The sequence below is a fragment of the Pipistrellus kuhlii genome, unplaced genomic scaffold, assembly GCF_014108245.1.
Source record: "Pipistrellus kuhlii isolate mPipKuh1 unplaced genomic scaffold, mPipKuh1.p scaffold_m20_p_1, whole genome shotgun sequence".
NCBI classification, from domain to species: Eukaryota; Metazoa; Chordata; class Mammalia; order Chiroptera; family Vespertilionidae; genus Pipistrellus; species Pipistrellus kuhlii.
Genome location: NW_023425404.1, coordinates 79,173,749 through 79,184,579, shown reverse-complemented (window position 1 = coordinate 79,184,579; position 10,831 = coordinate 79,173,749).

Sequence of the window (10,831 nt, the reverse complement as noted above, 5' to 3'; positions counted from 1 at the left end):
AACTATTTTCTCTTAGATCATAAAATAAAATAAAAAAATGACAATAGCCAATACAACCATAGCTGTCTGGTATGAATGAATCTAAACCATACCTATTTTTTGTCAGATCAGCAAAAAATATATTTTTGGTGTTCTGAAGAATTTTAGTAGTTTATGTGTTCCATGAGATGAAAAAGGTTGAAAATCACTGATCTAGACTGAGATAAAAGGTCTTGAAATATATCGTTTTCTAAAAAGTCAAGATATTAAACAATCTTTAAGTATTTTTCAGAGGTTATAATCCAGAAACTTTAAAGAGAAAAAAGTCTTTGTTTAGTTGGTCAAAGACACAACTCAACAATCAAGTCTGTTCGTGTTTATCAGTGCACAGGTTTAAGGAAGAAGCATCCGAGAGAAGTCTTTGTCACCTTTCTGGCCCATGTGATCTTCTTTGGGGGGATGGCATTGGTGATACAAGTGGTTGATGTGACCACCACAGCAAGTAGCCACAAAAGCAAGTAGCTGCCTCCTCTGCAATATACATGGGGCCTTGTTATGATCTACATGGGGCAGTATTGTGGCCAGGACAGGGGCAGACTGGGGCCTGCCACAGAGGGATTGTCTGGTGAATTCTGTCATGCTATGCACTTTTCTCTGCCTTGGCCTCATGTATTCCTATTTCTTGTGGAGAAGCCAGATGGACCTGATTTTTCTGGTAAGTTACATCAAATATGCGACCTATGTTCTTCAGTTTCTTTCATTATATTCCTCGGAGATGCTGAAACATCAGTCCTCTACTTTAACAAATAGCACCTGGACTTTCTCATCTTGTTTCTGTCTGAAGCAATCACAAAACATTTTAGTAAAAAAGATTTATGACAACTCTTCTATTTCCCCCCCATTTTATATGTCCGCTAAATTCCACTTTTTAAACACTATAGAGAAAGCCACTGGTGGAATCACAGTGTCTAAAAATGTTAACTTTTCTGTAAAAACAAGGCCACTCAAATCTTGTTAAACTGATATTGTATTCATTGTGCCTCTTAATGCCCACGTTCATTCCAAAGGTCTTGTAAAATGAAATCATCAAAAAGTTTCCAGCTGCACAAGTCTTTTGAAACATTTCTGCTGTAACCAAGACTGTGTTACACATTACAAAAACACGCAAGGGGGCTTAAAGATAGTTTAACAAAAAGACTCAAAAGAGAGACTATCCAGGTGGCTTTTTAACTGTAGAACATAATAAAATGGTATTTGTAAAGTGTTATGCCAGGATGTAATAACTAGAAAACAAAAGAGTCCATTTATAAGCTCATGTGTAACTTTAAATGATAAATAGAAGAAATGTTGATAATGCAAGGGGAAAATAATATGATTTAATGTAAAACTAAAAACCTTCAGGTATAGAAGAGCAATATGACAGTATATTTTGGACCCTTCCTTCTGAAGCTCTCTACTAAGTCTCTGAGTTCGATGCTGTATTAGTCAGGATCTACTCAAGGAAATTGAGTATTTAAAACAGGAGCCTGATTCAAGAAACCCTTTACCCTGGGGAAGGCATAGATGAAATACTGGACAGCTGATTGGGAGACAACCCACAGATTAACACTAGCAGCCATCACCATTCTTGGGCCAAAGTGAGGAGCAAAGGTGAAGGTCATTGGAGGGGAGTTGAAAAAGCCTCAACTATTGTATCGGATATTGCCAGGAACAGATAGGGAGCAAGAGAAATCCCCTGGCTTCTCCCCCTTTCCTCCTCCATCTCCCACTAGTGTCTACCCTGGCCCTTCCCAGCTTGGGAATTAGACTAGAGGGTTCATGGCTTCTGGGGTGCAGAGTGGGGCAGGGGAAGGAATTACTGCATTAGCACAGATATTGTCTGCATTAGCATGATGCCCTCCTTAGATCATGTTCAGATGAGAACTACTCACTGGCTCACACTGGGATGACCAAGGGACTCTCTTGTTGTGCATGCCTCTGCTCAAAGCAAGGAGTAGGTTCACCCCGACTGCTCCTTGAGTCTTGACAGTGTTGCTCTGCCTCAGTATTTGAGGTAATATTTCATTTTGGCCTTATACATTTTTTAAAGGGCCCACTTGGCTTATAGTCTAGGCATCCTACTGTAATTCATCCACTGGCCTTTGGGCAGAGCACACTTTATAGCATCAGAGGCAGGTTAAGTGGAAGTCCAGGAGGTTAGTTGGCTGTGGCACCAAACTATGAGGGGCTCTAAGATCATTGGGGCATAAAAGTATCTCTGGAAATGCCACTAAAAGCTGGAAAAAGAATACACCCCAAATCCTTGAATTTCTAAAATTCCACTAAAGGAGATGTGCACTTTATCTGATTGAACTTTTAAATCTACTTTTGACACTGACTCCCTCCATGCTCCAAGCAAAAGGCTGCTCTTTTTATCTTTTTTGAAATAAACAGAAAACCAAATCCAAACAGTACAGGAAATCTGTTGGCTCACGTAATTATGAAGGGTTATGGTGAACTTCAGGCAAGTTTTTATCTACAGCTCCATCATACCTCCAAGTCCACACCCTCGTCATTGTTGGTTAATGACTGCGCGACAATGACCAGCAGCATGCCCAGGAGGACAAAGTCAGTCTCTTCCCTCAACACTAGAGCTTAAGGATCGCCAACAGTTAGTTACTGGCCACGCTTGAGAATATTTGAAAATACAGTTTTCTAAAAATTTGGTGATCCTTCCCCTCTTTATCTGGCTGCTAATGCAAAATCTAAGGTGTTTGAAATGGATGCAGTGAGTGAGGATGCTCAGACCTAAACTTATGCACAGTTAGGGGAGATGTTCCACCTTCTTGCTTTCTCTGGCACCAAACTTGGCTTGCGAAGGAGCATTAAGCTTTTCTAACCTCAAAAGGCTTCAGATTATTAGGCCCTCACATACTGTGGATAGTCAGTTCCACAGAAAAGTATATTAGCAAAGCTAGACAGTAGAAACATCTTAACCACCATGGTACAACAAAACAACAAAAAAACCCCACCAACCATATACATCTATATATATAAAAACCTAAGAGACTGAACAACCGGAACATCCAGAATGACCTGAATAACTGGAACAACCGGTGCTATAATGTGGACTGACCACGGGGTGGGGTGGGGGGGTCATTGATGCTAAACGCAGGAGCTGCCCCCTGGTAGTCAGTGCACTCCCACAATGGGAGAGCCACTGAGCTTACCTGCAGGTCCAATCTCCAGAAAATAGGCCAGGCATCAATAAATCAGCACCACCAGCACAATCCTGACAGAGCCACCAGCCTCCTGGAAGTCAGCCTTGGATAACGTGGCCGCTTCCCCTCTCTAGATGCTCCGCAAGGAAGAAACAATATAAAAGTGGCCGTCGGGTGGCTCCCAATAACCAGTGTGAATGTCAGTAGGACAGTTCGGGATCCTGGGCTGGCAAGGGCATCCCACCATATGCCTGGAGGGTCAACATGGCCACACACCCCTAGGGGCCCCACTCATGCACGAATTCATGCACCAGGCCTCTAGTATATTATAAACATTTTATCTCATCATTCACACTGTCTTGCTGTGAAGCCAAGGCCCCTTCTTCAAGTGTGAGTCATAAACTTCAGCATAATGCATTAATTTATATTTTTTCAAAATGTAGGGCAAGAATTTAAAGACTTGTGAAGTATATGACAGAAATCCTTTTACATTTTTATATTGATAATTTATCCTAATTTTTATAATTTGAGATAAATTTTTTGAGCAATTGACCTTTACCAAGTCTTTCCAAAGCTCCAAAGCATGCAATTTAGCTTTTATGGGGGGGCAGGGGGAGAATCCCTTTTGTTTTATACACATAGTTGGTTAGTTCCTATAATTCTGTAATATTTAATTAAATTGTATAATTACAATAAGCATACTTGGCATAAATACCTTTAGGGAGAGAGAGAAATAAGTTGGGGCTACATAACTCAGTGGCAACAAATGTGCTTGGTGGATTAAGGGCAGTACCATTGCCATGAACATTCTCAGCACCATAGGCTTCAGTCAGGATGTTTTAAGAAGAATGGAGCATTTTAAGAAGCAGAGGTTGGTTAAGACAGCAACTATTGCATTATGTTCTCTTTCTGCTTTCAGAAAGGCCACCCACAGCCTAAATTTCTATTGTTTACATAAGATTTAATTCAAGGCCACAATATAGAGAGTGTCCCCAAAAATGTATACACTAACTTTGGGTAATTATCAAGGCAGTGCTTATTAAAATATATTTCATTTTCAAAACTGAACTATCAACTATTAACATAAATATATATTTTGGGGACACACACTATATATTCAAAACCTTCAAAATTTTGATATTTTTTTCCTACAAGATGTCTTAATGCTATAGCCTTGGTAGAAATGCAGACAGAGTCCCAAAGTACAATAATAAATATTTTAACCATTTCTTTGCTGCAACATGCAAAAATAGCTTACTTCCCAGCTTGGAATAGAATCATCCTTACTACCTTCCAACCTACCCTCTCAGCTGAAACAATTCCACATTTTAGAATTTATTCTTTTTAACACTCCATTTTCTGATAAGAAATTCAGTATGAGTAGTGATACTTTTGTTGCAACTAATAGAAAAGACAACTGATTTAATCAATGAGAAAAATGTATTATTAGCACAAGTAATAACTTCTGAGGACAAGGAAGTCTCAGGCAAGGGTCAAGGATCCAGTACATAGTTGTACAGTTGTGTGCTGCTCAAAGGTGCTTTCCAAGCTCAATCCAACTCACCTCTCAATATGCCAAGACATGGAGCTGGGTCTATCTGGAGGAAGGAGTGCCATCATACTCGTGGATAGGAGTCTCTAGCAGCAAAGCCTGCTTCTGTAGGCTGGACTTGCTGTTTACCCACCCAGAAGTAACTTCCATGTTAATAGCAGGAGCCCTCATAGCTGATTCTTATCAACAACATCCATAGGTTAGCTCCACTCAAGCTTACATGAAAGCCAGCATCAACCAATTTTTCTTTTTCTTATCTAGTGGGAGAGTGAACTCCCCAGTCACTGAATAGGCTGACCTCACCTTGAGTCAATCTGTATCATTTATCAATCACTAAGCCAATCACTGAGACAGAGGACAGAAATATACTGGTAGGATTTACATCTGTCATTTTGCTATTTATTTTCTTTCATTTACCTTATGCCTTTTTTGGTTTTTTGTCCATTACTGCCTTTTGATTTAAATAAATATTTTCTAGTTTTTCATAATTTCTTCATTTCTTTTAATGTATTTTTGCCACTTGTTTTCTTCTTAGATGCCCTAAGGATTATAATTAACACCTCAATTTAAAATAATCTAGCTCAGTCTATCTGATGGGACTCAGTGGTTGAGCATTGACCTATGAACCAGGAGGTCAGAGACTGATGCCTGATCCCAGTTGTGGGCTTGATCCCCAGTAGTGGTGTACAGGAGGCAGCTGATCTAAGATTCTCTCATAGATCTTTCTCTCCCTCTCTCTCTCCATCTCCTTGCCTCTCTGAAATAAATCAATCAATTAAATAAATAAATAGTCTAGCTTAGATTAATACCAACTAATACACTTATATTCCCTCCTCTTCCTTCATGCTTTGTTGTTACATTGGTTACATTTGTATATGTTATAAACCCATCAACCCAGTTTTATTATTGCTTTATGCAGTTTTTAAAATTTTGAGAGAACTATTGATTCACATGCAGTTGTAAGAAATAATACATAGCATTTTAATTATGATGTGTCTTGGTGTGAGCTTTGGGTTCATTTTGGTTGGGACCTCTGTGCTTCCTAGTCTTGGAATCTGTTTCCTTCACGAGTTTAGGGAAGTTTTTAGCCATTATTTCTTCAAATGGGATTTTTGTTCCTGTCTCTCTCTCTGGTCCTTCTGGGCCACCTATGATACAAATGTTGGTAAGCTTGATGTTGTGCCAGAGGTCCCTCTAACTATCCTCATTTATTTAAAAGAAATTTTGTTTTTCTTCTTGCTCTTCTGCTTGGGTGATTTTCACTACTTTATTTTTCAGGTTGCTGATTTATTCTTCTGCAGGATTTAATCTGATATTGCTTCCCTCCTGTGCATTTTTTTCACTTCAGTTATTGTATTTTTTTTTAATTCTAATGGTATAATATATATATTGTTTACTTATATGTTTTTTTTTCTGTCTCTTTGTTGTAGTTCTCACTGAGTTCACCTATTCTTCTCCAACGTTCATTGAGCACCTTTGTAATAATTGTTGTGAATTCTTATCTGGTAGTTTGCTTGTCTCCATTTCATTTATTTCCTTTTTTAGGATTTTGTCCTAGAATGAGTAATACATTCCTTTATCCTCATTTTCAATGTCACTATATTTTTATTCCTATGAAGTAGGATACATAGCAACCTTTCCTGGTCTTCATGGAGTGGCTTGTGTAGGAGCTTTCTCTTTGTAGACTGAGTGTGTCAGGTGTCTTTGGCAGGGCAGCTGGAGTTGGAACAGGTGCGATCCATGGGCAGTCCTGGGGATAGCCACGGTGGAGCTTGCATTATTTGTGGGCCACTGAGTGCTTGGGAGGGGCTGCTGGAGGGGGCATGGGCTGTGGGGTAACCTTGGTGGGATGCATTGGACTTTATTTGGAACTGGCTTAGGCCCCAGTGAATCCTGGGCGTAAAATTACACTAGGTCTGCCTTGGAAGGCTGACTGGAGCTGTAGTTGAAGTAAGCTAGGGTAGCAGAGAGTCACAGGAGCAAGCTACACTAGGCCCAGAGCTGTAACTGTAGTGGGCTAGGTCATGGAAAGTTCTCAAAGCAAGCTGCACTGGGGTTAGGAGCTGTGGCTAAAAGGGGTGCATGCCACAGGAAATCCCAGGAACAAGCTATGTAGCTAGTATGGGTCTGGGCTACATTTGGGTAGCCTTGGCCAGCTGGCTAGAACACCTTGATCATGCTCTTGCCTGTGCAGTCAAGCTGGAGGACTAATGCAACAAATGGCACTCTCTCCAGTGCTTCCCACCTGGGAGAGTGTTCTTGTAACTCCCTTCCCATTTTTCAGATACTCTTGGGTTAATAAGTGGATTTCCTTACCATAGAGTGCAGGTTCCTTTAAGCCACTATCTTTTCACTGTGCCGTGGGGTGGGTGTCTGTCTCAGTAATCCCATACAACTGCAGTTTGGTGCATTGGGGGTGGGTCCCTACAATACTCTGTCTCCATATCTCTTACCCATTTCTATGTAGTTTGTTGTGCAGAAGATGTTTGCTCAGCCCTTAGTTTTTTTTCAGGGGGGATTACTCTTTCTTTTGGCATAGATTTGATGTGTTCATGGGAGGAGGTGAGTTCTGGGCCCTCCTATACCATCACCTTGGGCCTCTCTTTTTATATTATGCAGTTACCATTATCAGTGTTCTTTATTGCAAGTATATTTAAGTTATTGTTTAGTGTCCTTTCATTTTAGACCACATTTTACGATGTATTCCTAGAAGTGGAATCCCTGGGTTAAATGGAAGTTCATTATTTACTTTTTTGAGAAAATTCCATATTTTTTCCATAACGGCTGCACCAAATTGTATTCCCACCAGCAATGTACTAGGATTCCCTTTTCTTCACATCCTTGACAGCATTTGTCATTTATTGATTTGTTAATGATAGCCATTCTGACGGGTGTGAGGTAAAATTATTGTTTTAATTTACATCTCTCTGATGGTCAGTGACTTTGAGCATTTTTTTCAGATGTCTCTTGGCCACTTGTATGTCCTTTTTGGAGAAATGTCTATTTAGATCCTTTGCCCATTTTTAAATTGGATTGTTTGTCTTCCTGCTGTTAAGTTGTATGAGTTCTTTATATATTTTGGATATTAATCCTTTATCAGATGTAGCATTGCCAAATATGTTCTTCCATACAGTGGGCCTCCTTTTTGTTTTGTTGATGGTTTCTTTTGCCGTGCAGAAGCTTTTTATTTCAATATAGTCCCATTTGTTTACTTTCTCTTTAGTTTTCTTTTTCTAAGAGTTGTATCTGCAAACCTATTGCTATGAGAGATGTCTGAGATTTTGCTGCCTATGGTTTCTCCTAGGATTTTTATGATTTCATGACTTATATTTAAGTCCTTTATCCATTTTGAGTTTATTCTTGTGTTTGATGTAACTTGGTGGTTTAATTTTATTTTATGCATGTATTTGTCCAGTTTTCCAAACACTGTTTATTGAAGAGACTGTCATGACTCCATTGTATGCTCTTGCCTCCTTTGTCAAATATTAATTGAATATAATGGCTTTGGTCGATTTCTGGGGTCTCTCTTCTGTTCCATTGATCTATATGCCTGTTCTTGTGCCAGTACCAGGCTGTTTTGATTATGGTGGCTTTTTAGTATAACTTGAAATCTGATATTGTGATCCCTCCAAATTTGTTCTTCTTTGTAAAGATTGCTGTGGTTATTCAGGGTCTTTTTTTGGGTCCACATAAATTTTTGGAGTATTTGCTCTAGATCTGTGAAATATGCTGTGGGTATTTTAATAGGATTGAATTGAATCTGTATATTGTCTTGGGTAGTATGGCCATTTTAATAATAGTGATTCTACCAATCCATGACCACTTTATATTTTTCCACTTGTTTACTAGTATATCTTCTATCTCTTTTTTCAGGGTCACATAAGGCTTTTATTATGTTGAGGTATGATCCCTCTATTCTTACTTTGTTGGAGGTTTTTATAAAAAAAATTGTTGGATTTTGTCAAATGCATTTTCTGCATTAATTGATATGACTATGTGATTTTTATCTTTCAATTTGTTTATGTGATGTATCAAGTTTATTGATTTGCAAGTATTGTACCAACCTTGCATCCCTGTGATAACTCCCACTTGGTCATAGTGTATGCTCTTTTAAATATATTGCTGGATTCAATTTGCTTTTATTTTTTTTAGAATTTTAAGTATCCAGGTTTATCATGGATATTGGCCTGTAATTGTCTTTGTTTGTAGTGTCTTTATCTGGTTTTGAAATAAGGGTAATGCTGGCCTCATAAAAAGAGCTTGGAAGTGCTCCTTCCTCTTAGATTTTTTGGAATAGTTTGGAAAAGATAAGTGTTAGTTGTTCTTTGAATGTTTGGTAAAACTCCCCTTCGAAGCCATCCAGACCTGGGCTTTTGTTTGCTGGGAGATTTTTGATTACTGCTTCTAATTCTTCAATTGTTATTGCCCTATTCAGGTTTTCTGATTCATCCTGATTGACTCTTGAAAGATTGTATTTTTCTAGGAATTTGTCCATTTTATCCACATTGTCCAGCTTGTTCATATTTCCTTACAATCTTTTGTATTTCTGTGGTGTCAGTGGTTACTTCTCCACTTGTATTTCTGGTTTATTTATTTTGGTTCTCTGTCTTTGTTAATGAGTCTGGCTAATGATTCATCAATTTTATTTATCCTTCCAAAGAACCAGCTCTTAGTTTCATTGATTTTTGTTGTTGTTGTTGTTGTTGTCTCTAGGTCATGTATTTCTGTTCTAATTTTTACTATTTCCTTCCTACTCTGGGATTTTCTTGTTGGTCTCTTTCTAGTTCTTTAAGTTGTAGGGTTAAATAGTTTATTGTTGATTTTCCATTCTTTTCTTTTTTTTTTCCCCAGCGCTTTTTGGTTATTTGTGTTGATTTTTATCTAATAAAAGACTAATATGCAAATTAACCATCACTCCGCTAAACCACAAGCCATATCCACCAGCCAATCATGAGTGAACATGCAAATTAACCCAACCAAGATGGCTGTGGCCATGGAGCGAGCAGGAGGCTTGAGTTGCCCACAGAGATGGAGGAAGCCAAGCTTCCATAGCCCTGGCCTGCCTTGGCCTCTGCTCAAGGCTACAAACTTTCAACTATAGAAGATAAATGAATCCTAGATACCAGGGCCTCCTCTTGGGTTGCTGGGAAGCATGGCCGGTCTGCAAACCACTATAGGGCCCTCACTCAAGCTGTCTCATGCCGCAAAGGAACCCCCATCCTAATCTGGGACACACTTCAGGGCAAACCAGCAGGTCCCACCCATGTACCAGGCCTCTATCCTATCTAATAAAAGAGTAATATGCAAATTGACCATCATTCCAACACACAAGATGGCTGCCCTCATGTGGTCAAAGATGGCTACCACAAGATGGCCAGCAGGGGAGGACAGTTGGGAGGGACCTGGCCTGCAAGGGAGTGTAGTTGGGGGTGATCAGGCCTGAAGGGAAAGACAGTTAGGGGTGACTAGGTCACAGAGGAGGGAAGTTGGGGGCGACTAGGCCTTCAGGAAAGGGCAGTTGTGGGGGGACCCAGGCCTGCAGGGGAGAGCAGTTGGGGGGAACCAGTCCTGTAGGGAAGGGCAGTTAGGGGTGGCCTGGCCTGCAGGGGAGGACAGTTGGGGGTGATCAGGCCTGCAGGGAAGGGCAGTTAGGGGCAAATAGGCTGGTAGGGGAGCAGTTAGGCATCAATCAGGCTGGCAGGGGAGTGATTAGGGGGTGATCAGGCTGGCAGGCAGAAGCGGTTAGGTGCAATCAGGAAGGCAGGCAGTGAGCAGTTGGGAGCCAGCAGTCCTGGATTGTGAGAGGGATGTCCGACTTCCCGTTTAGGGCCAATCCTACTGGGATTGGGCCTAAACGGGCAGTCAGACATCCCTTGAATGGTCCCAGATTGGATAGGGTGCAGGCTGGGCTGAGGAACACCCTCCCATCCAATTGAGAGAATTTTTTAAGGCTGTCTTCTAATTCACTGATTTGATCGTCAGCTTCCCCTAATCTGCTATCTATTCCTTCCAATATATTCTTTACATGGGCTATGCCATTTTTTATTTCTATTTTCATAGTTATTGTATCTTTTCTCATGCTATTGAGCATCTTTACCAT